The sequence below is a fragment of the Rhinopithecus roxellana genome, chromosome 6, assembly GCF_007565055.1.
Source record: "Rhinopithecus roxellana isolate Shanxi Qingling chromosome 6, ASM756505v1, whole genome shotgun sequence".
NCBI classification, from domain to species: domain Eukaryota; kingdom Metazoa; phylum Chordata; class Mammalia; order Primates; family Cercopithecidae; genus Rhinopithecus; species Rhinopithecus roxellana.
In genome coordinates this window covers 85,781,675-85,807,990 of record NC_044554.1, presented here as the reverse complement: position 1 = coordinate 85,807,990, position 26,316 = coordinate 85,781,675, and positions in this window count along the sequence as shown.

Sequence of the window (26,316 nt, the reverse complement as noted above, 5' to 3'; positions counted from 1 at the left end):
TGATAACAGACCTCAGTTGGGAAGCCCTGAAACTGAGTTTGTGCATTTAAGGAGTGGTTGGGGGTGCGTTTTCCTGAGGAGAGGATCCATATCTTTTATCAAGATGTCAGGGCAGGTCTGTGATGCACCCAGCCAACTTCTCTGTTCTCCTGCCAAAAAAGGTTAAGAACCACTGGGTTAAAGTTGATGAAGCATATTCACACTGAATGTAATCCATCAATAAGAGCAAATGGCCAGTGGGAGTGACTTCCCTTTTGATTTGGGGAGGATGCCAGAAGAGCACTGCTACCTGAGTGCAAGGAAAGGGCACACAAAGAGGAGGCAAGGAAAAATTTCCCTGAAGACCATGACACGGAGAACTTTTAGCCTTGGGTCAAGCTCATTTGCTTCTTGAGTGAAGCCCAGTCCCAGCTCCGTGTTGGTCCAGGAGGTTTGGTCCAGGAGGTTGCACTCATCTGTTGGAGGCACCATATCACAGGATGTGTGACCCCAGTGCTCACTGGGATTGTTACACTTGCCACTGAACTCCCTCCCTCATTCACCTCGCCTCCCCTCCCTCCCTCCCTTCCTTCCTTCCTCCATCCCTTATTCCTTCCCTTTCCTTTCAGTCCCTTCCTATTTTCTTTCAGACCTTTAATCCCTAAATGTTTCCCTCCATTCTTCATTTCTTCGTCCATCCACTGTCAACTGTTTGTAGCGACATACCAGGTCCTGGGCTGGGCCCCAAGCCTGCGAGAGGCTACAATACGCTGTTTTCATTAAAGAACACCAGTGTTTACTGAGGAAGACAGATATGAGATCAAATGCCACTCAGGGTGATAAATGCTATGCAGAGGAGGAGATGAATGCTAGTCAGGGGCTTCTTTAGAGATCATTTGGTGAATTAAGAGATTATTGAATTGTGGACATTATTATGGCTTTTTATTCTACCTGTCTTCTATCCTTTAAGTAATAATTCAATTCCTTATTTCATATTTACAAAGATGACACAGAGTGCTTGGGCTTTGCGATTTCCTTCGGAGAAGTGACAGATGCAGGCTGGCTGTCCAAACTGACTGGCTCATGTGTTCCTGTGGCCAGCAGCACAGTGGGAATGTGTTTAGTACTGGGGACAAACCTGTGCAGGGGACTCACTTACTACTAACTGATTCGTGAGTGAACTGACCCATGGCCCATTAACGCATTGATCTGCTCGGTGGATAGGATGTGGGCTACCATTGGGCATACCCAGGGAGGGCTCAGGCCCACTCAAAAGTTTCTCACCCATTGAGGCTTAGTCCTAGCAAAAGTAAAGAGTGCCAGGGAAGAATATAAGTGCTCAAGTAATCTCTCCTCCAAGGTTCTAGAGCTGCCATTTTCTTAAACAGAGTAGGATGGACAAAGCTTATTAACCACTTTAAGTCTGTGAAAGTTCTTAGCCAGTCTCTGTAATGGACAGGTTTTGGGAGCCTACATAGGTCTCACTAAAAAATGGGTGATATCTCTATCTCACCCAGCAGCCCCCCGCCTTCTGGGCATTGTTTATTGGACCTAGGCAGCTCCCTAACTCCAAATGGGCCAGTTAGATTTTCACCCCCAGGAATTTGGCATTGGTACCTACCATGCTGATTGATAGCCAAGGAAGGCTGTGAAACAGAGGTTTGGGCTTTCAAATGTGTTCATATGCATGACACAACAGGCACATGCCTTTTGCAGAGTTACAGGAATGAGAGACCCTAGAAAGGAAGAGAGAAGACTCTGGTAAGGTCTGCTGGAGGCAGGAGAGGGGCCGAGGATCCTGCTGAGCTCACTGGGACTTTCTTATTTCTTCTTCTGACTTCTGAAAAGGCCTCGGGTGCTCTCTGCCGTTGGACACCATGGGACTCACCTCATTCTGGAAAGAAACAAGGAAAATAAAACCAAACACAAATGTTTACTTTAGGTAGCTGAATGGGTCTCTGTTCCTCTCCACCTGACTAATTATCCAAAGAGAAAACGGTTAAACTGTGAGTTATTGTTGCTATTGCTGACCTTCACAGCTGAATTTCTTTAGGCAGTCCTTTAAAAAAAGATGATTATGACCATAATGGCAGAGGAATGGTATCTTCAAGTCCATCTATTTGGCTCTGTGACCCTAGCCCATAATAGGGCCATCTGGAGAGAATGAGGAACTAGATGAAAATGGAACAGACTTGCCCCCAGGAAAATTAACATAAGTGTCTGAAACAACTGCCCAGTGGAAAGGAACCAGCCGTCAGGGGAACCAGGAATGCCCCCATGGTGAGGATTTTCAGAAATGTGATCATCATTTGCTTGTTTGGGATAGCTGGAAGCATTCCAAAAACGAGGTGACCTTTGGTTGTTCCTCTTCTCAGGGCCGTTGCGTCTGCACTGCAAGCTCCATGGCTGTCTTTTGTGCTGAGTGGCTGGGTTCCTGCATCCCAGGACTTTGTCTGGCCAGCTTTGTGGGCATGTTGCCTACTTCTGGGATCTATTTTTACTATACCTTTTACCACTGGACATTTGAAAAGCCCTCATGTCTCTATCTCCTGGATTCTGGTACTGTAGCTGGCTCCTCATAGTGCTATGAGGGCGGTGGAAGAAATAAATGATTCGGAGAAAATTCAGAATGAAACCAAATAGGAAGCTGGAAAAAGTGAAATTTTACAACGTATTTCCCTGTCCTTCACTTATCTCTATTTTCCTGGCCAGAATTCATCCTCAGAGACTATTTTTACCCCATTCCTGACCCAGCGAAACCTTGAGGTTCTGCAAATCTTACCAGATTTAGATTCCATTTGTGTTTTCTCTATAACCTCTTATTTCTGGGAAAGAGAGGCCACCAGAAGGGACTGCGTTTAGCTTGTACTCATTTCTCTCCTCTCATACTGTGTGGGCCTCGGTCTCTTTTTCAGGAGATAGCATGGAGAGCCTCAAACAACCTCACCAGAGAATAAAAGTTTTGGCTGGGCGCGGTGGCTCACGCCAGTAATCCTAGCACTTTGGGAGACCAAGGCAAGCAGATCACGAGGTCAGGAAATTGAGACCATCCTGGCTAACACGGTGAAACCCTGCCTCTACTAAAAATACAAAAAAATAGCCGAACGCGGTGGCGGGCACCTGTAGTCCCAGCTACTCTGGAGGCTGAGGCAGGAGAATGGTGTGAACCCGGGAGGCGGAGCTTGCAGTGAACTGAGATCACGCCACTGCACTCCAGCCTGGGCGACAGAGCGAGACTCTATCTAAAAAATAAATAAAAAAGAAAAGAAAAGAAAAGACTTACAAGCCGAAGAAACCAAGGCCAATGAAACCTCTTCTCCCAAGGAATTTGGGAGCAGAGCATGCCAAGCTTTCTCTGATCTTGAAGGCCCTATCTTTGGGGACTTCAGAGGTGCATGAGAGGGAAGCTCAGAGTGAACTGGATCTTCTCACTGCAGCTTCCAGGAGTGGTCTGGGAACTGCCAGCCCTGTCCCTAAGCAGATGTGCATGTCTGCTGCTGTCCTCGGGAGGGGGAGGCCGGCGTGGCAAAATCCCAGAGTGCTGAAGAAAAGACGTGTCCCACGCAGAATTTTCCCACACTCAGCACACGGGACAAGGAGAAACCAAGAGGCCAAGCTTGAGCCTGGCGGAAATCACAAGACCTGGGTTGCAGCTGTGGGAGGGTGGCTGGCGCTATTGCCCGTCTGCCTTTCTTACATCTGGAATATTCCAAGTGCTCAAGCCAGTTAGCAAAGGAGTTTCAGACGGGCTTGAGGGACAGGGGAGAAGAAAGATCTGTTCTAAGGAAAATAATTATCTTGCTTCCACTTCACAGATATGATCTGTTGAAAATTCTCTCCCTCTTTCTTCTTTTTCACTCAGCATCAGAGCAGAACATGCTGCCTTGTCTGAACTGAGAATGAGACCTGGGGTCTATTTCTGGTTCTGCCAACTGACTCCTGGGTGACCTCAGTCACTTCCTCTCTTAGAGCCTCAAAGTTCCCCTCTGTAAAAAGAACCTTAGAATATTCTTACCACCAGAAATAGAGCCCAAAAGCATAGAATATGTAATAGACACAACTCTTAATTTCTCCAGTCTAAGCCCACATGGACTGGATTCAGTGATGGGCAGATATGGTACAAGAATATTCCCTGGTCATCTTCATCCTGGAAAAGATGCAGTCAAGTATAGCAGTTTTCTCCTCTCACTTTCTCTGATTTCGCCAAAGCCTGAGGATAAACTCCTTCTAGTTGCATCCAAAGCCGGTGATGGGAGATCCTGGGAGGAGGAGAGAGGTGGGGCTGCGTCAATATGGAAATGAATTTCAGCTTCAGGAAAAGTACCATGTAGATGAAATCTAAGGCACTGGCCAGTCTTTGTTGAGTTGCAACTCTGGCAATAGGCAGATAAGTCAGGATTAGGAGGAAAAGGTCTGAAGCGGAAATGTTCTCAGGTCTCGACATGATTTGGATTGAGGTAAAAATATTTATTAAGTTTTCATGTTAAGTATGCATGTTGACACTTCTATGGTGACCACTATAAAACAGGAATAAGGTAGATAACTTGCAAATCAGTAGTGAAGAAAAACACTAAGTCCAAAAGGAAGCAATAAAAGAGTGAAAAAATGAAAAGCAACATAAATAGAAAACATAAAATAAAGTGAAAGCAATACATTAGAACATGTGCTTACTTGAAAGAAATTTAAATAGGCCAAATTCTGTAGTTGAGCTTGAACTAGATTTGCAGTGGATTTTAAACACAAAGCAAGCTATGCACTTTTTACAATAGACATATAACACAAGTTATCAGAAGGATTAAAAGTGAAACTGTGGGAAAAGATATCATAGCCAAATAGAGACCAAAATAACAAACGAAAACAAAAAAACCAACAACAAAGAAACAAATAAAAACAGGTGCAGCTTTATTTCTATTAAACGAAAGAGACTCTAAGGTAAAGGATATTATGAAAAAAATAAAAGAATCATTACAGCCTCATCAGAAAAATATAATTATTCCAAATTTTTAAGCTAAGAAGTGGCCTCATAATATAGAAACAGAAAAGGACACACAAGTCTAGATGGAAATATAGGTAAATGTACTATCATACACTTAAATAGATATACCATATTCATAGATGGAATAACTTGATAGTTTAAAGATGTTATTTTTTCAAATTGATTTAGAAATTCAATGCAATCCCAATCGAACACCCTCTTTTTAAAGAGCTTGACAAGATAATTTTAATATGTATGTGGGGAGCTCCAAGAGTTAAGGATAGCTAAGAAAATCCTGAGCAAAAATGTGGGGCCATACGCCTTAACAGCCAACAAGAAATATTATGAATAACATAGTGATTAAGATGGTCTGGTATTGAAATTAAACTGATCAATGGAACAGAATAGAGAGCCTAGAAACACACTCATACTATGTGGTATGACTAATTTGCTATCCACACAGGAAAAAAATGAAAATTAAACCTTTTCTCAGTCTATTTTTCTAAAATAAAATTGTTACAGATAAAATTGTAAACTACCAAGCATTTCGTTTAGAAGAAAATCTACCCTCCAAGTCAGATTTTTAAAATTGATAATAAAATAATAGCAAAATGGACAAAATCCTTGAATAGACACTTACAAAAAAGAAACATAAATGACTTATTTTAATTTTAATTTTTTTATTTTCTTTAAGTTCTGGGATACATGTGTGGAACGTGCAGGTTTGTTACGTAGGTATACGTGTGCCGTGGGAGGCTTGCTGCACCCATCAACCCATCATCTAGGTTTTAAGCCCCACATGCATTAGGTATTTGTCCTAATGCTCTCCCTCCCCTGCCCCCTAACCCTCAACAGGCCCTGGTGTGTGACGTTCCCCTCCGTGTGTCCATGTGTTCACATTGTTCAACTCCCACTTATAAGTGAGAATATGTGGTGTCTGGTTTTCTGCTCCTGTGTTAGTTTGCTGAGAATGATGGCTTTCAGCTTCATCCATGTCCCTGCAAAGGACATGAACTCATTCTTTTTAATGGCTATATAGTATTCCATGGTGTACACGGACCACATTTTCTTTATCCAGTCTACCATTGATGGGCATCTAGGTTGATTCCATGTCTTTGCTATCATAAATAGTGCTGCAGTAAACACACATGTGCATGTGTCTTTATAGTAGAATGATTTATAATCCTTTGGGTATATACCCGGTAATGGGATTGCTGGGTCAAATGATATTTCTGGTTCTAGATCCTTGAGGAATCACTACACTATCTTCCATAGTGATTGAACTAATTTACACTCCCACCAACAATGTAAAAGCGTTCCTATTTCTCTACAGCCTCACCAGCATCTATTGTTTCCTGATTTTTTAATAATCACCATTCTAACTGGAGTGAGTTGGTATCTCATTGTGGTTTTGATTTGCATTTCTCTAATGAGCAGTGATGATGAGCTTTTTTCCATATGCTTGTTGACTGCATAAATGTCTTCTTTTGAGAAGTGTCTGTTCATATCCTTTGCCCACTTTTTGATGGGGTTGTTTTTTTCTTGTAAATTTGTTTTAAGTTCCTTGTAGATTCTGGATATTAGACCTTTGTCAGATGGGTAGCTTGCAAAAATTTTCTCCCATTCTGTGGTTTCTCTGTTCACTCTAATGATAGTTTATTTTGCTGTGCAGAAGCTCTTTAATTTGATTAGGTTCCATTTGTCAACTTTGGCTTTTGTTGCCATTGCTTTTGCTGTTTTAGTCATGAAGTCTCTGCCCATGCCTATGTCTTGAATGGTGTTGCCTGGGTTTTTTCCTAGGGTTTTTATGGTTTTGGGTTTTACACTTAAGTCTTTAATTCATCTTGAGCTAATTTTTGTAAAGTTTTTTGTAAGGTGTAAAGAAGGGGTCTAGGAGAAACATAAATGACTCATAAGCACATAAAAAGATGCTCAATCTTATTCATAATTAGGGAAATGCAAATTAAAACTGTATTAGAATATTACCAAATTAGCAAAAACTAAAAGTATTCAAGAATATTATTGCTAGTAGCACCCTTTGTAATAACAAAAGTTTTAAGAAACCAGAAGGTCCACTGGGAAGTGAATATTTTTAAAAATTGTGATGTATGCTTATAATGGGAGGCCACAAAGCAGGTGAAGTGAGCTGACTCCATGCTACACGTCAACACAGATGAACGTTGGGAACTTAGTCTTGAGTGGAAAAGGCAAATCACAAAAGAATATAAAAGTTATACTTTCACTCCTAAAAGTCTAAAGACATAAAATTCAAAATACATTATTTAATAGATGTTGGAAAATAACAATAATTTTCTAAAGAACATAAGGAAATAAACCTAAGATTCAGGATAATGATTTTCTCTGAGTAGGTACAGAAGGGAATGAGATTAGAGACACCCCCAGGACTTCAGAGTAAGGATGGTGAGTATTCTCCTCAAGTGCTGAGTACATGATTGTTGCATGATTAATCATTATATTTTATGTATATTTTGTAATATTGTATCTATTCAGTAGTTAATAAAAAATTATAATGTCATGAACAATTTTGAACTTCAAACATACAATTATATATCATTATTTTCAAAAATGATTGTGTTCCATTGAATGGATACATCTTTTTACTGAATTATTTCCCTATTGATGTACATTTAAGAGTTTTCTTTCTCAATTTTTGGCTATGCTCATGCAACACAATTTTGAGGCATCTGAATAATTAAAAAAATAAAAGACAGCAAGTGTCTTTGTTTAACAAAACAAGCAAACCCATGTAAAGATTTGATGCTAAGGACTTTGGTTTGGTCAAAGATTAGCCCAGAAAGCAAACAGCTAAACTAATGTGCAAAAGAAAAGGAGAGGTTGGGAACCAGAAGGCAGCGGGCGAGATGGGAGAGGGGTGAATAGTCACTCTGTGACGCTGAATCTTCTTCTGGAATACAAGCTGATTCCAACACACCAAACACTTTCTGTGTGCCTCTTCATTCCTCATAGTAGTGGGTCCTTCAGTTTTGCTAAAACTTCTGTTACTACCCAGTCGCTGCCCAAATGCAAATTTCTCTTACATGAAATTCTGTTATAAGCAAATTTAGTATGTTTTATTTTCCCTGCAAAACCCAGGAGTTGCCTTTTCTGTGTGATTATTGGGTGTAATTAGACAACGCAGGCTCCAGAGATTGGATGTACAAAGGGATGAGAAGGGAAAAGAAGAGGAGGTGTAAAGTTCTTTTTCAGTCCATCTCTGCCAGGAGGGCCAGGGTGACTTGATTGGAGTATATATAGGCCCTCCAGCTCCTCTGATGCTTAATGAGCATTTGTTGATTATTTAATTTGTTGACTGTCCAATAAGGAAAGAATGTATTCGATTGAGATCTGTCGAGAAATGAGTTTCTTTGTTAGCGATAACTCTTGTTATTTTTTTGATGTGTCTTTGAAAACATGGCCCAAGATGACATTTAAATAGAGATGTTGCCATATGTAATGGGTCACACAAACCACAAGCACAATATCCCAGTAATTTAATAACAGTTTAGGAATAAGATTTCCATTAGACATGCCTGAAATTAGAACGTACTATTTTACTGCTTTCTATCAAGGAGACCTCTAAATTCCCAATTTAAAATGGATACATTTCTAGCATGTGAATTAGTTAAAGTGGGTATCTGAGTAAGAGGATAAATTGGGCCGGAGACTTAGCCATTGTCGTGGTGTGCAAATCTGATAGCTCCAAATGTTATTAAAAATTCTGGGCTAATGTTCTGGAAAGAATGAATTTGCTGTTATAGAAATATTCCTGCATCATGGTACCTCTGCGGTTGAAGAACCTTCTCTAAATTTAGCATATGTTCTAGAAAGAAGATTAATTGAATTAATAGGAAGTATTTATTAGAGAAGAAATAAATAGATTTTTGCCGATTAATGATGTCAATCAGCTCAACCACTAAAGAGGGTCAGGAGTTCTGCCCGAGGTGTGGTGTTTTAAGATATGGAGCCTGATGGGCAATATTCCAGGGGAGGTGGGGCCCATTCATGAGCTGTATAAATTTAGAAGCACAGAGTAAATGAAGTGCAAAAGACAGTAATTGAGCCATTGTAAAATCAGATTAGAAAAGTGTATGATCTCTTGCCTCACCTTCCCTTCCTCTTTCTTTTCTTTCTCCCAATCACTTTATTTATATAATCTTCCATAGTGACTATTAAAGCAGGTTTACATGTAGTGGTAAGTAGCTGCTAGGTGTTAACATTTGACACCATTTGTCACTATCTGGACAGCAGTAATGTATTTTTTTTTCTGTCTAAAACTTTTTTTTTTTTTTTGGTTTTAGGCAGAAAATATTAAAATAAAGTTTTCTGTTTAGACATTCTGAAAATGCATTAAATCTTCTACTTCATTTTGTAAAAATTTCAATCTTACAAGATGACATTAAACAAATAAGATTCCCCTTTCCCCAACATCACTACGACTTTTTTGAGAAGTTATTATTTCTTTTTATTTCTGGACTTTATTGGAATTGAGTAATATATATTGCATTCACTATATTAGTTTCCTGCTAATATGTTATGTAAAATGCAAAGCAAATTTGCCCAGGATAGTCTTCAATTGATTTTCCAATGTCAATATATTTTTATTCTATGATTATTGACTAGCTTGTCAATGATAATGACAAGTGGATAATTATGGATAATTACCATAATTATGATAATCTTGATTCCTGGAGCATAAACTGTTTGAACCAGAAAGAGCCTCAGATGTTACCTGGTCACATCGCTGTGGTCTGAACAGACTCTGTGTCTGTGGGTTCAGCAGAAGCTGTTAGTGGCAGCTTTCCAGGTGCCACAGGTGCACTGGGGACACTTGAGGAAGGAGTATTGCCTGATTTGGCTTCACAGTAAATCTCCATCCAGGAAGGCGTGACCTGGGCTATAGAAGTGAGAGTATTTTCTACTCACCATATTTGTGCCAGACACTGTGTGAATACTTATTCATGCATCACTGAATTCTCATCACGCCTTTACGAGGCAGACATCCTTATCCCCATTTTGCAGATGGGTAAAACTGAGGCTCAGAATAGCGGGTAGTTTGTGAAGCTAAGACTTGAAATCCCATGTCTGGTATGAATTTACTTTCCCTTTTCCGTTACAAGCTTTCTCCTCAACCCCACAGCCCAGTGGAAGGTACTACAACTGTCTCCCTGTTTGAATATCTGGTAATAGGGATGGGTTCCTACTGAAACAGACACCTCCAGTCCTGCTTCTGTGCCTGACACTTGCTGCTTCTCTACCTGGGATAAGGCACTGGAGTTAAGAGCATGGAGTCCACAGTGAGATTGCCTGTATTTGAATCCTCTTACTTGCTGTGTATTCCTAGGCAAATTATTTAGCTTCTCTGTGTCTCAATTTTCTCATCTGTAAAATCGGGATAATAATGGTACCCTTCATAAGATTGCTTAGAGAATTGAATGATTTCATATTTTTAAAGTACACAGAGATATGCCTGGTACACAGGCCTAGAGAGTGTAAAGTGATGATTAAATAGGTGTGTAGAGTAATTAGAATGATACCTGGCACATGTCAAGCACTTAGTTAAATAGGTTGTTCTTTAAGAACTTAACAGGTTTATTCTGCACAGCTGCTCTTGTTTTCTCTGTCTCTGCAGACAAATGTTTAAACTTTGCTCTGCAGGATGAGAAGAGTAAGTTTCAGAAAGCCCCTTCAGGACCCCATCGTCCTTCCAAGATCGAGCAGCTTAGATCTCCTCCCCACCCTTGCTTTACATGCCCAAGATTTTGGTGAACATGACTGTGTGCGATTTCAAGAGCAGGATCTGGAGCTTCCTTCTGGTATCTAGACTCATGATAGGTGCTCAATACATGTTGACTGGGTGAACAAACAAAGATAGGGTCCCTATTCCAGGATGGTGGCTAATTCTGTCCTTGGCACTCAGAGGCTGCCACTTGGGCCCGTTTGTGGGAGAATCGGCAGGAGGGGCCCACGGGATGATCTCATCACCACGGCCCCACATGTTGAAGAGGGCTGCCGTTCCTCAGTGTCCACGGGATTTGTGGCCAGAGGAGAACTCCTGCCTTGCTGCTGAGAGGATAGCTGGAAGCGTGACTGATCTTCCCGCCCAATTCCTCCTGAGCAAGCTGCATTGAAGACACGACCCATTCCTAACAGATGGAGTTAGTCAAGAGTGGAGAGTGGAGAGGGCTGGGCTACATGTCCCTTTCCTTCCTACCTGCTGGAGGAGCACTGTGTTGAATACAATGAAATCCCAGAAGTACATAGAAACAGCAGAAAATTTAATCCAAAGCTAATTCTGCTTCACCTTTTTAAAAATTTGGAAATCCCGTAATATATCTCTGTAGTAAATTAAATAGCACAGTGACTTTCAGGCAAAATTCTGCAAAGAAACCTGCTTTCCTGTTCTCTTTATTCTTCTTGAAATAATAGAGAAAACTTGATTAAAAAATGTCTAAAAAGTTGTCATTAAGTATGACATCGAGGCACTCCATGCAGACTGAATTTCTGGTGATGGTCTACCAATTTGGATTGCAATGGATGACCATAACTCCGGGGTTCTTATGATTATGTGTATAAAAATAACTAGTTAATTGCTGACATTAGCTTTCACTCCCCCTCTGCTGGTGAAGCTCTCAGTTGAGTGCAGTGGAGGGAGTGCTATTGGTTCTACTTTTTGTCATTGTCTGGAATTCTCAGGTCTTCATCATTGTTGAGTCCCCTTGGAGCACCCCTGTTCCTGCTCCACACCTTGTCCATGACAAAGCAGCTTTTTCTTGCCTGGAGTTTTTCACCCCAACTGAAAAGATTCTCAGCCTCTCCCTGCAACTGATTGACACTCACATTTTAAGGACAGTCACCCACTCCTGTGTTTAAATCTATTTGGTTGCCTCTGAATGTAAGAGAGAGTCTTTCCCCTAGCTTAATCTTTCTAGAATGTTCTGCATTCTTACCTGGACACGAGTTTTCTCCCTCTGATCTGAAGACTACTCTGGATTTAGTGTGAGGGGAACCAGAGTTGTCTAGAGTACAGACAACAAATTCTCCCCCATTGTGAATGTGGTTCTCTCTCCCACATTGACTGTGTCCAGCTGATGAAGACTCCAGCTCTCCCAAACCACAGCTGCGCACATTTGAGGTTTTACTGTTTAAACATTTCACATCCACAAGCTATGCTGGTGCAGTTCAGACCACGCCTAACTAGATCAATGAAAGGAGAGATTTTGAGTAGCACCCAAAGACCTGTTCCATGGTGCATGGTTAGGAACAGGGATACAGATCTCTCCTGATTAAAGTAACTTATTTAGACACAGTTCTAAATAATTAGAAGCAACTTCTAAAATAATTCAAGGTTTACAGGCCTGAAGGCCTGTAAACACACTGCACTCATTCTCAGAAGTGGATTCTGAACAAGTCTCTAGCTCAGGACAGTTCACAGAAAGGGCTCCTTAGTAGCACAGGCAGCACAATGGAAATGCTTCTCTTACTTAACTCAGAGTTCATTTTTAGCACACCCAGACGGCCCAACTCGTTATACATTTATTACTCTGTAATGCACTTGGCAGCACACACGATGCCCATAGCTGTCCATACCAGGGAGCTCACACTGCTTCAACCAGACTTGTCTCATCCCCTTAGCAGTCCCATTAAGTCAAAGAGTAAATTATTAATAATGCTGACTAAAATCAAAGCTCCAAATGATGCAAAGAAAATAAACCAACATGAACTGGAGAAACAGAAGTATATAAGAGAGCAGAGAGAAGCTTGTTCCCTCCCCTCCCAGAAATGTGTCTTAAAAGTTATCATTAGGTATTGCAGTGTGGCATCCAATGAGGAGTGAATTACTAAAAGAGCATACTTATTTAAGAAGGGAGCCCAGGAAATTTATTAAATTACTATGTAGTAAATAGCATGAGCAGACCGTGATATTTAGGCAAAGTAGAGTATTCTGTAAAGAATACTGCTTTCCTGGTTTTCCTACTCTTGTTAAAATAGCAAAGGAAAGCCTGATCCAAAAGCTTTTCAATTTGGTCAAATAAAACCAAGGAGTCCCAATTTAGAGAATCTCTTTCCAAAGATGAGTGGTGGATGTGAGATTCCTTGGGAGCCTGCATCCTACAGCAGCCTGGAAATCCCTGCTCTCCAGCAGTAGCAGGTGCCCACGGTCATTCTTGGGAGAACGCAGAGCGCGGTGGGAAGGGGTGTCATCAGGAAGCTTCCCAGTGCCTCTTAATGATGAGACCATGGCCTGACTTTGGAGGTCAGCCTGTTGCCGGGTTCAGACTTCTAGGAGGCTTTGTACCACGAAGAGCTCAAAACTAATGTTGAGTTTTAGTGCCTTCTCACTAGGTGAGAAAAAAGAAGTGTCTTCTAGAGGCAACACTCACCAGTTATTATTTGATTCCATCTGCTGGGTCAGCAGGTGTCCCAAGCTGGGCCATTTGGTCCCTTCCCTGGACTTTACTGGGTGCTTCTGGCAGAGGGTTCATCATTGCCTTGAGTGATGGAGCTGCAGAACTTCAGGCCTGAGCTGTCCTATTCTCTTCAGCAGGGCAACATTTTGACCAATGGAAAAAATAATAGTCTGAGCTCCTGGAGTTAAGAGAGAAAGAGAGAGGGAGGCAGAGAGTTTTCCCTCTTAGGCCTCCTCCATCCTTGTCACTCTTCATCTTGGCCTTTTAATCTGTGAACTACCCAAACGTCTTTTAAATGAATCCTCAAGTGTTGTTCATGCATATTTGAACTGAGTTTCTGTATCTGGCAACTGAGGCCACCTTAAAAATGTGATGAAAGAAAAAAAATAGAAAACACACAAAAACAAAATAGATAAATAAGTCTAAGACGTGAGTATTTGAAGAACTAAATGACATGGACAAATCCTGGAAATGAATATAGAAATGAAGTGCATATCAGAAAGCTTTCATGATTGCAAAATTTTGGGCCACTATAAGAATCTTAAAGGAAACAACAGATATGAAACATAAAAATAAGAGACTTCTACCCAACAAGTGTAATATACCTAATAGAAATAAAATTCAAAGAAAACAAACTGAGAAATGGTTTAAGTATGACAGAAAATTAATAGGCATTCTCATTGAAAAATGGTAAGAAAAAAACCAGCACTCCAATAAAACGTTGGTCATAATTAATGAACAGAGAGTTCACACAAATTGATTACATTTATTAAGTTTGAAAGCTAAAAACAAAACAAAATGTAGGTACAAATTAATACCACCTTTTAACCAAATAATACAAGAAGAGTGATAATGGTAGATTTATACTGCTGTTGGCATATTCATAGTTTGTTTGTTTGTTTGTTTTTTGGTGGCAGGATATATTGACATAACTCTTTTGGAAAACAATTAAAAATTATCAGCAAGATTTCTAAAAATCTGAATGCTCTGGGTCCAGGTAGTCCTATTCTTTGCAGCATATCATAAAATATACATTAAAAGAGATTGTAAGAACTTAAGAACTATATTGGGAGGCTTTTGGTCACTGAGAAGGGAAATTGAATTTCAATAAACTTAGGCAAAAAAGGACTCTATTTTTCTAAATATCTGTGAAGGCCAGGGTACAAATAGCCTTGTAGCTCTGGGTGAGACTTCAGACAGCTGCTGGGGTCTGTCCCTCTGTGTTACTTTCCTATTGATGCATAACAAATTATCATGAAATTAGTGGCTTCAAACAATTCCTCACAATTCTGTGAGTAGAAGGCTGGTCACAATGTAACTGGGCTTTCGGCTCAGGGTCTCCTGAGGCGGAAATTGAGATGCTGGCTGGGCTGAGTCCTCAATCCGGAAGCTCTGGGAAAGAACCGCCTTCTCAGGTCATTCAGGTTATTGGAAGATTCAGTTCCTCTGGGTAAGGCTGGGCCCTATTTCCTCCTTGGTTCTCAGCAGGGATTGCTATCAGCTTACCCTGCTGCCCATGTTCCTTGCCAGGTGGTCCCCTCCATGTTCAAAGCCAGCCACAGGAAATCTCCCTCACGTCTTATCTCTCTCATGCTTTGAGCATCTCACTTCCCCTCTCTGACCTCTGAAGATGGATGAAAAGGGCTGTTGTTCAACAAGATCATATCTCTCTTGATTAACTCTAGGTCAACTGGGTACTAACCTTAATTCCATCTGCAAAACCCCATTTGCCATGAACTGTAACATAAGCACAGGAGTGGCTATCTCAACACATTCAACAGGTTCTGCTCACACCCAAGGGGAGGAGATTATACAAGGGTGAGGGTCACTGGGGCTGTCTGATAATTCTGCCCACCATAGTCTCCATAGCCCACTCTGCCATGCTTTTTAGATTGTTTTTCCATAGAATGAGCACAATGCAAACTCTAGGCTGGATCAATCACCCAGTCCATAGAGTTATCCTGGTAAGGACTTTGAGATGCTTTCCTGTGCCATGTGGTCAAGAAGAGGTAAAATTAAGAGTTGACCTCATACTTTATGAAAATGCGAATTGAACATCGATATATAATTTAATGTCTATGACATGAGTAAACATTTTTTAATTAAAAAAACCCCTGAAACTTGTCTAAACAATATGGGAAATGTATCAGCTCCAATTTTAAAAGCTGAGAGCAGATGCCAGGGGCAGGATCCAGGGAATGGATTGGCAGTGAAATGAATGACTCAGTTTCTTTCTGTTTTTGTGGTCTGCCTTCTGAAGTGCCAGCCTGGTGGCCTGCACTCAGTGGATCTTGGATCATCTCAGCCCTCACATCCAGACCTTGTATTCTTATGCCCTACCATTCAGAGAAAAGGATGATGTTTGCCCTTGAAGTTCTCCCATGAGACAAAGCTTCTTTTTCTCCAAGGCCTCAGCAAATATCCTTGCCTCTGATTGGATCCCAACCCTGTCCAGGCCAAGATAGTGTGATACCGGGATGGGTGTCAGCCCTCATGACTGCTCCTAAGCTGGTGGTGAAGTCAGTACCAATCATATCTCAGCTCAGAGATTTCTGAAAGAAATTCCAGCAGAGGTGGAGGCTGAACAGTACATGAGGGATGTGCGGTAGAGAAAACCAGCATGTGCAGGACAGAAAAAAGGTATACAGTTTTATGTAGAGCCTAACGGGAGGATTGCAAGCATCATAACAGGCAGTGAGAATCCTGGGATGGGATGCCAGGCAGTGCAGACTGCCCTTGTGGGGACACACATCTCACAGAGACAAATCCTGCTCTGGTCTGGTCTCCTTCAAGCCTTGAAGTATGTGCTCTTGCCCTTTCCTGCATTTCAAATGAGGAAAGAAGGCTGGTCCCTGTCTGGTACCCAGCAGTAGTGCTCATGGCAGCTGCTTGCTCATGGCTCCTGAGTCTCCCTGCACCTGCTATGTGTGTTTGCCCAGCTCTAAACCACACTTGCCCCATGGAACAGCCCTCCTAACTGTCTTTCCAGTAGGTGGGAATTTCACTTCCTTATTTCCAGGCATAAATTATTGCAGATGCAAAATTGCAACCTTGTTTTAGACACAAGTGTTAAACATACTGCTCTTAGATATTCAACAATACTTTTTATCCTCTCCTTTGAGCAGGAGGTGGCCTGAACTCAACTTGCTGGCCAATGAAGCCCTTGGCTTAGCAGAGCATTAGTTTTGAGAGACAGGTGGAAGGAGGTCAGTCTCCGGAACACGTCATGAAGGTGGCATTTTGCTGCTGTTCCTCCTTTTATCCTATTCCTTAAGAATAACTATAATCTAAGATACTAGGCCCTGTGGGGCACTGAAAGGGTCAATTGCCCACCATCCATCTTGCAAGTTAGTGGACACATAGGGTTACCTGGCACACCTCTGCCAGACAGGGCTGCTACATAATTTGTAGGGCCCAGTGCAAACTGAAATTAGGGGACCCCTTGTTCAAATAGCAGGAAAAACTTTTTCCTTCTTTCTAGGTCTCTCTCTTAACTTGTCATGGTGTTTTTTACTTACTATTTAACGTCACATCCCTTGGTCACAGAAATACTCATGGGGATATTGCAGATACTCACAGGTACCCAGGCACCTGTGTACACAACTGTGTAGGCCCAACCATTCCCATGCACAGGCTCAGGTCCCCTCCTGGCAGATGGCAGTGGTTGCTGGGGATTGCTCGAGCAGGTGGCTGAGAACACATCCTTGGGAGGGGGAGGCACCAGGAAGGGAGCCCCACATGAGCAGAGACTCCGAGTCCCCAGTGCATGCTCCATTGGTTTGTCAGACTTCATGGACAAAACACAAATTCAAGGTAAATTTATTCACAATTTCAAGACTGCAACCACAGAACATTAACTGTAAAACCCTGAGAGACTGCACTGCTCGCAGGCCCATGAAGCTGCTCCTGCCACCAGACTTAGTGGGTGGCTAAGGAAAAGAAAACAACCAAAAACACAGTGACTTGGATTTATCAACATTCGTAGGTTCATATGTCTGGTCTTTATGAGTTATGTGATCTTGAAAAAGTAGTGCAACCTCTCTGAACCTCAGTTTCCTCATCTGTGCATGTGGCTAATTGCTGCCCATGTAACAGGGCATTGTGAGGATGGAGAAGTCACAGAGTACAGAGGCCTCATAAACTGGGAGGCACTGCCTTGGGAGGGGTTCCTACCCTGGGCAATTGATTGATTAGCTCTGGAGTTGCAGCTGCAAAGCATGCTGGCCTCTCCAGTCTTGCAGTCAGGAAGGCTGAGTGTGGTCAGCTGAGGTGCTCACTGCAGCCTCAGGCAGGCCTAAAGGTGGCGGCTGCAGAGTCTACCACTGGCCTCAGCTGGCTACCTCTGATCTAGAATATTCCTTCTTTAACTGTTCTGCAACCAGCTAGGCCTCAGCTATGCAAACCACGGTCTTCCTGACTTCAAGCTGAGGAGCACCTTCTGAGTGCCTCCTGCAGCCAGACTCTTTGCTGAGCTCCAGGGATTGGGGATAGACATTGCTCTGGCTCCCAGGGGCTCAGACCACAGGCTACGGCAGTGAAGTTCAGGGGCCTTGTGAGCCAGAGGAAAGTCATGAAGAGGCTCGAAGAGGCATTTCAGGCCCTGGGCTGAATCTTAAATAAGGGAGTAGGCAGGTGAGCGAGGGAAGAGGGGCTCTGGATGGAAGGAGAGACTGTAGGGACACAGGAGTAGGGGAGAAGCAACTCTCAATCGTGGTTCCAACTAGGTGGCCTTTTCTTCCTCATTCCATAGTGAAGCATCCTGGGTTCTGATATGACAGGTGGCAGCTAAAAACATCTTGGTTTTGCTTAGAGCCCGTTGTCGTGCGGTGGAAAGGTGTTCGTAACAAGAAACAGTCTCTCCCTTTCTACCCACCAGCTGAGCTAGAACCCCATCATGCAGCAGTGGGTCATTGCTACCAGAATGGCTGCTCTTGAGGGAAGGGGAAGACTGAAGATCAAACCATGCGTGGTTCACAGTAATTGGTGCTCCTTCCCAGTTCCAGTTGAGCAATGTAAAAGAAGGTGACTAACAAGACATTAAACTGTGTGCATGTTACAAAGCACACCCAGGACAGAGGCTCTCAGAACCCACAGGAGCCTGTGGTTTCTGTAATATGAGTGGGTGGCTTCCTGCAGCTGCAAGGCATGCTGGGGAGGGGAGATGAGATAGGCCGCGGCCCTGCCTCACCCCCTCTTCCCGGAGTGGTTTGCCCAGCCTGCTGCTCCTGGCCAGGCAGTTAGAGTGGAGGGAAACCTCCCGTTACCAGAAAGCAAATAATGGGCAGATCAAATAAATCCATGTGGCTAAAATGCAAAAGCAGACAGAAATCTATCTCAGGCCAGTGCCTGTGAGAGCAATGGGAAGAGATTCATTTTATTTTGCATATGTAGACGGTGATTTTAATGTTATGTAAATGCACCCAGCGATTCCTAATTGCTCCTGAAATGCATGTGTCAGGGACTGTGTTGCAGCACAGGTTGCTAATGATAGAAATAAGCTGTGTTTTTTACAGGGAAGGCTCCCAATTACCAGCTGTTGATTTTTCTTCTTTTCTAAAAATTACAATAGGACAAGCCAAGGCAATGAAGATGAAGGGGCAGGACTGCAGAAGTGCCCGGGGTAGAGACGACTCAGAAGAGTCACCTGGGCATGGAGAAGGGGTGCCACAGGTGGCCTTGTGGCTCTGGGTCAGCGTGAGAACAGACACTCCTGATTTCAAAGTGTAAAGTGGCATTCACCCCCATCTGAAGCACTTATCCAAGCTGACGTACTAGGAAGTCAGGGTGGGAGGCAAAAGTCTCTTGTTTCTCCAGGAAGATGAGCTGTGATGATCTTCCCCAGCAAAGAGCCTAGACTCTCAGGAGCAAGGGAGCATTGCACAGGACCAAAGAATAACAGGAAAGTCGTAAGTGTTGGGTGGTGCAGACCACACACTTGCGGCAGCAAGAAGAGCCGGTGGAGTCCACAAGGGCGGAGGAGATGAAGACCAGTAAAGGCAGTGCAGCCCTGCCCTCTACCCCGCCTGCCCTGTTCTCCAGCACAAGCCCAGCTCTGTGACCCTCCCAACTTAACACCCTCTCTGACCAGAGCAAGAGCCTCTCCCTCAGGCCACAGGTAGAGTGCCTGTCTGCTAGGCAAGACCCACCACCTTCAAAGATGCGACTTACCCAGGATACCCTAGGCTGTAGTGATGGGCTCTTCATCAAGATTATCCAATCTTTATCCCATGACTAAGCCTGACCTCCAGAAATGTACATACCTGGACCCAATTCTCTGCCCCTCAAGACGCCATAAAGCTTTTCAGACTCAGATTTTCCACTAAGGATTGTTGAAAGAAACAGTCACATGGAATAATTGTTATTGTGGCCATTTTTTAAAAATCAGGGACGTTATTAATAACTTTGCATCCTATGCAAATATACCCTTCTAAAGCACGGGGCCAAGGAATGTGATTTTTCCTGAAAAGCAGCAAGATTCACTGTGACCAGATTGTGAATCCTGCAGCCTGGAGTTTTCCTTTTTTGTCCTGACTTAGAGAAGCCAAGGAAGCTCAGAGTCAAGATCTCAATCAGTTTCCAAGCTTCTGTGTATGTTATCTTCCATCCCTCAACTCTCAACAGAGGTTTTTCTTTACAGTCTCTACCATCTTCATTCCTTTATATTTCATGCTCCCTGATTTCATTCTTAATGTGGCTGTTTTTTTTTTTTAATTGTGAGCCAACTTTCAAACAATTTCAAAATTGGGAGAGCTATTCATAACCAAATTTAATACTAGTGAAATGTGTTTTGATAGAAAAATGCCTGGAGTCCTGCCCCTTTGGCATTTTTGCACACTCCACATTCACACGTTGTAGGTAGAGGTAGGTGTGACTACCTTTCCCAAGGCACACAACATTCTCAGCTGAGCAAATGAGTTCTGTGATGTAGTCAGCAATTCCAGCTTCGGAAATTCCACAATGGTATGAAAGAAAATAGTTTTGCTCTTATAAGAAAGAGGTTTCAAGCCGCAAATGAGTCATGGGCTACCTCTATCTCCTACTGCTCTTTTTCATAAAACCTAAAACTTCCCCTTCCCCCTCAGCCAAAGCCCTCACCTCTCCTTGTCACCTCTTAGTCCTAGAGACTCACAAATCTGAAATCACCCTGAAGTTCTTCCTTACCCCCATGTTCAAAGACACACAGAACCTACAACAGAACCTATTTTCCCGTGCCTCTCTCATTCAGGTTTTCCTTCCCTCGTTCAATACAGACCCTGCATCATCAGACCTCTCTGTCCTCTCTGCAGACTCTCCCTGAGCCAGGCTCCCTTCCTGTTCTGCTGCCTGGCCCTGTGGTCCTGTTCTGCCCTCCTAAGGCCTTCCCTGTCCACTCAGCCTCACACATCACCCGTCCCTCTGCCTGACCCTTCACCCCATTGTCCTGATGCTTCTTCATGATGCTGTTCCTTTCTAACAATATTCATTTTTTTCCTCTTAACTATCTCTCTTCCCCACTAGAAAGTAGGTGCCATTAGAAAAAGCATTGTACCTGTCCTGTTCCTTTGCTGTTATTTCCTGAGATACTTGAGAGTACTTAAGAGACTGAATGAATGAATGAATGAATGAATGAATGACTGAATGAATGAATGAAAGTCAGGGAAGTCAGGGTGGGAGGCAAAAGTCTCTTGTTTCTCCAGGAAGATGAGCTGTGATGATCTTCCCCAGCAAAGAGCCTAGACTCTTAGGAGCAAGGGAGCATTGCACAGGGGCAAAGAATAACAGGAAAGTCACAAGTGTTGGGTGGTGCAGACCACACACTTGAGGCAGCAAGAACAGCCGGTGGAGTCCACCAGAGCAGACGAGGTGAAGACCAGTAAAGGCAGTTTACTGGTCTTCACTTTACCCAAGTCTGTTAGCATCATTCCTCTGGGTGCTTGCAATAGCTCTCATTCTCTGCCTCTGAGTCCTCCCCTTTTACTTTACCTTATATAAGCGCTTGACTAATTTTCCTGGAATACTTATGACCTTTTAACATCTTTAAAAAGTTCCTCATTCAAATCACAGAACAAAGTCCAAGCTACAGAGCGTGCTTTTGACTGTTGCCTTCATCTGGCTTCTATGTTTCTAGCATTGCCTCCCTGGAAACAAACTCCACTCCATCTTAACATTTCAGCTTCAATTGCAACCAAGAATGTACCCCAATTCCAGGTCCTTTCCCATACCATTCTCCCTTCATTTAATTCCTTCTTCCTGTTTTCAGGTGAGAGGTATTCCCATGCAGAATGAAAATATTCTTTGGAGAGTCAGATAGCTTTGGATTCAGATCCTGACCCACTATTTACTATGCATGGGCTCTTATTTTTCCCCCTCTTTGATGACATGTGAAGATGAAATAAGAAAACACACATCAAACACATGGCAACATGTTAGTTTCCTTACCTACATCTTCCATTTTCTACAGTCCTTCTTGTAAGAGCTACTTCCAGTCTTTGCATCTCCCAGAGGGCATTCCTAACTGCCTGTGATTTTGTCTTTAGTAAATTTTCTTGCATGTTCCATGTCTGCACACATCATAGGTAACTTAAATTTACTTGACAATGTTATCTAACTCTCTTTATCTATGTCATCCCTTCTCAACTAAATTTTATCCTCATAAAGGACAGGGAACCTGTCTTCTATTACTTTTCTCTTTAGCTTGCTCTCCAGAAGGTTCTCAATAAATGTTTAATACTTTTGTTCATTCATTCATTCATTTGGTAATAAATACTTGTTATGTGGAAGGCGAGATGCTCAGCCTTGTAAAGGGGGATGCATATGAAGCAAAAGAGAGATATTTTTCTTCAAGCACTTACAATCTTTTTGGCTTTAATCCACAGTAAAAAATGCATTATATAGTGATTTTGTTTCTCCACTATGCTGGGAACTATGCCAGCACCAACGATGCAGTGGTGAACAAAGATATACATAGTCTATGCCTTAAATTCTTGTAGATCAGATAGTAAGAGAAAAACTGTACCAAAGGAGAGATTAATTCAAATTTAATAGGCCTTTAGGATAGAGACAAGTGAAAAGGATAAAGATAATATAAAACAATTGTGTAAGAAAACATTTCTTACTGGATTTTCAGATTGAAAAAGAAATATCAGGTTTGCTATTCTGAAATATCCTGAGTTGGCAATTATCCAGTGAACTTCCACAGCTTAACACAGAGTTCCTCTGGGAGGAGAGCATCCTGCCATTTCATATTGGCCCCTGTAGATCTTCTCTTTCAGATCATTTCCTGTTTTGTCCAACTTCACTGGGTTTGAGGCTACTGAAGGAGAATCAAGTCCAGTGATGACTCACTACTGTGCTCACTCGCCTAATCTAGTAAAGGCAAGAGACAGAGGTGGGAGGGACATTTTCTTCCCCTTTTCCCAATGTGCTTTTAAATCAATATGTTGTAGTCAGGGATAATCACAATTATTCTTGAAAATGTTCAAAGAAAAAGTTGTTAATTGGCTTAAAGCAAGGTTAATCAAGCAGATGGGAGTGACCTCTTTGGAGCCTTCTCTCTATTCCAGAGAGAAGTGGTGTGGTGAGCGTAGTCTCTCTCCTCCTGCGTGGCCTGCTCAACTCTTGATTCCATCTTGGGGTGCAAGCTCTCAATAGAAATTCACAGGTTGTCTGTTTAGTTCTTCATCATAGGGTGCAATAACACACATGGTGGATTATATAACCTATTTGTTTTGTGGGGGGAGGGCAGTCCCATTATCAGAACAAGTCCCCCCAGTGGAAGGCAGAAGAGGAAGGGGAGGGAGATGGGCATTTTCAGAGTCTGAGGTGTGCCAGGAAATGTACAATGGCTCACCAGTTCCCATGAGAACCTTGTAAAATGGCGATCTCTGTTCACATCTTCAGATGATGAGTTGGAGACTGTGAGTGGAAGGTCTGGGTGGTGGCCTGCTGTACTATCCCGCCTTCAAAGAAAGATAAAACTGCCAGGTACAAATGAAAACCAGAAATCCTGCAGCTCGCTGCCATCCAACTACCGATTGTTCAAAATCTAGGAAGTGCAGGGTTATCTATGGGGTAGGTTTTGGTGGAGATGGAAAGCTGAGGTGGTTCCTGAATACTTCTGTTTGGTTCACTCTATTTGCCATCAGAGGCAGTCGGACTCCACAGTGGTTTTTCTTTTTTCAAAGAATTTCGGGCCCCTTCAAATTCAGGAAGTTCTGGAAATCAGGCAACAAAACTTAATCATGACATTTTCTACCCAAATACGCACTGAAAGTTCAAAGTTTCCAGATAAGCATTCAGTTTCTTGATACGTATCTAACCTTAAACTTCAAGCATTCTGATGTTCATTAGATTCAAAACCAGAGAAAGTCAGATACCTCTTTTGTAAAAGAGTGTTTTCTACCACCATTGCTGCTATAATTTAGGAAGAGGGTGCTGAGTATTCTAACTTTATACTTAGTCATGCCAGGAGCAAATATTGTCCGTAATACGCTACTGGGAGGAAAAAGTCAAAATCCCATCAGTAAAAGATTGACTTATAAACAGAACAGAGTGTCCTAGTTATCTGAATACCCACAGATACAGATCTCTCCCACACTGAGGTCTGCCCATAAACAAGGGCTGCATCCAGGCACGCACCGCATGTAGAAAAAGCTGACACATGCTTATAAAGCACAGTGATTGATTCATAAAGATGTGTCCTTTCTGGAAAAAAAATGAGGCCCAACTCAATTAAGAATGGACAAAAAAGTTCCACCATCAATTTGTATTATATTTTGTACTTTTCAAAACACTCTCACTCACGTTATCTTACTTGATCTTCCTTATTATCAAGGATATAGGTGGAGTTATTATCATTGCCATGACACAGCCAGGGAATTTTGAGGCTCAAACATATTGAGTGACAGTGATGAGGATCTGCAAGAAGTAACCCAGGGCTGATGCTGGGATCCAGGCTCATGCTTTCCTAACTGGAAGCTGTGATCTCTATGTGTTAATACTGAAAGTGAAGTTCTAAGAACAGCAGCATGGAGACAGCAGAGGATGAGCTCATGACCACCATTTATTTTCAGCTTCCTGGAAAAAGAACTGAGCCTTAAGCTACCAGCCTCTTCTATTCCTGTTTTGGCCACTTAATACTTATGACATCTTGAGGCGGAATACTGTAAAATGGAAGGGTTGTGAGGATTAAATAAAATAAACATATTAGGTACTTACTATGAATGAAATTTTACTATGTTAGATTTCATCTTTAGTTCCTTCCTTCTAAAGATTTACCAGAACTAAGTAACCCTGTTTCTATAAACTGTACCAGCAAGTCAGTTCCGCTACTTCACTTTCATGCTAGAGATTCTATGGGATGCCACCACTTCTCCTAAACTCTGTTATCTCATGTATTAACTGGCTGAAGATGTAGAACTAAAAAGATACAGTCCCTTCCTCAGTGGGGCTCAATGCTTACAGTTTCTTTCTTCCTTTTTCTTTTTCTTTCTTTCTTTCTTCTTCTTCTTCTTCTTCTTTTTTTTTTTTTTTTTTGACTCTAACAATCAGGTAGGGATGAGCAAACTATGGCAATGGACCACATTTGGGCTACTCACTGTTAGTATTCAATTGTGAACTAAGAATGGTTTTACATTTTTTAAATGGTTGCAAAAACCTCAAAAGAAGCATACTATTTCCTGACATGTAGAAATGATAGAAAACTCCAATTTCGGTGCTCATAAAGCTTCTTGGACATACAATCATATGCATTCATACTCAGTGTCTGTGTTTTTTTTTCATGCTATAACTGCAGAGTTGAGTAGTTGCTACAGAGATTTTATGGCTCAGAAAGCCTGAACTATTTACTATCTGGTCCTCTGAAGAAAATGTTTCTTGATTTCTATTCTACATACCATTCTAGATTGTACTGCAGGAGTATTCAATGCACTGTTTAGTGTTAGTTAGCACAAAATATATGCTGTTTCTTCTGTTGTCTTTAGCTTTAGTTTGCTTTTTCTAGTATCTGAAAGCTAAAAGCTTCAGTATTGCTCTAAGACATTGTTCTTTTCTGGTATGCATGTTAAAGATGTCAATTTCCCTTTAAGCTCTGTTTGAACTGCACCATATAAATTTTGGTATGTTGTGTTTTCATCTTAATTCCATTTAAAATATTTTACAATTTCCCACATGATTTTTTTTTCCTTTGACCCACTGGTTAATTGGGTAACGTGTTGCTTAATTTCCAATTACTTGGGGTTTTTCCAGATTTCTTTCTATTGTGGATCTCTCATTTAATTCCATTATGGTAGAGAATATATTTTATATGATTTTAGTCGCTTAGATTTATTGAGAATATTTTGTGATCCAGCATATGCTTTATTTGATGAAGACTGTTCCACATTCAGTTGAGAAGAATATGTCAGTGGGTGGGGTGTTCTACAAAGGTCAGTTAAGTTGAGCTGGAGGAGAATGTTGTTCGAGTCTTCTACATTCTTGCTATTTTCTGACTAGTTGTTCTATCAGTTATTGAAGAGGGTATTATAGTTTTCAACCATTATTATTGAAATACATTTTTCTCCTTTCAATTCTGCTTTTGCTTTGTGTATTTTTTGGCTGTTTTTAAGTGCATATGCATTTGTATTGTATATCTTCCTGATGTGTTGACCCTTTTGTCATTGTGAAGTGTCTGTCCTTGTCTCCTATAATTTTTTTTGTCTTAAAGTCTATTTTACCTGTTATTTGTATAGCCATTCCTGTTCTCTCATGGTCATTATTTGCATGGCATATGTTTCTTGTCTTTTTAATTTCAACAATTGTATCTTTAAATCTAAGCTGTATTTCCTGGTGACAGATAGCATATTGAGTTGTCCCTCAGTTTTTGTGGGGAATTGCTTCAGGACCTACTGTGACTACTAAAATCTGCAGATGTTCAGTCACTGATATAAAGTAGTGAAGCATTTGTCTATAACTTAT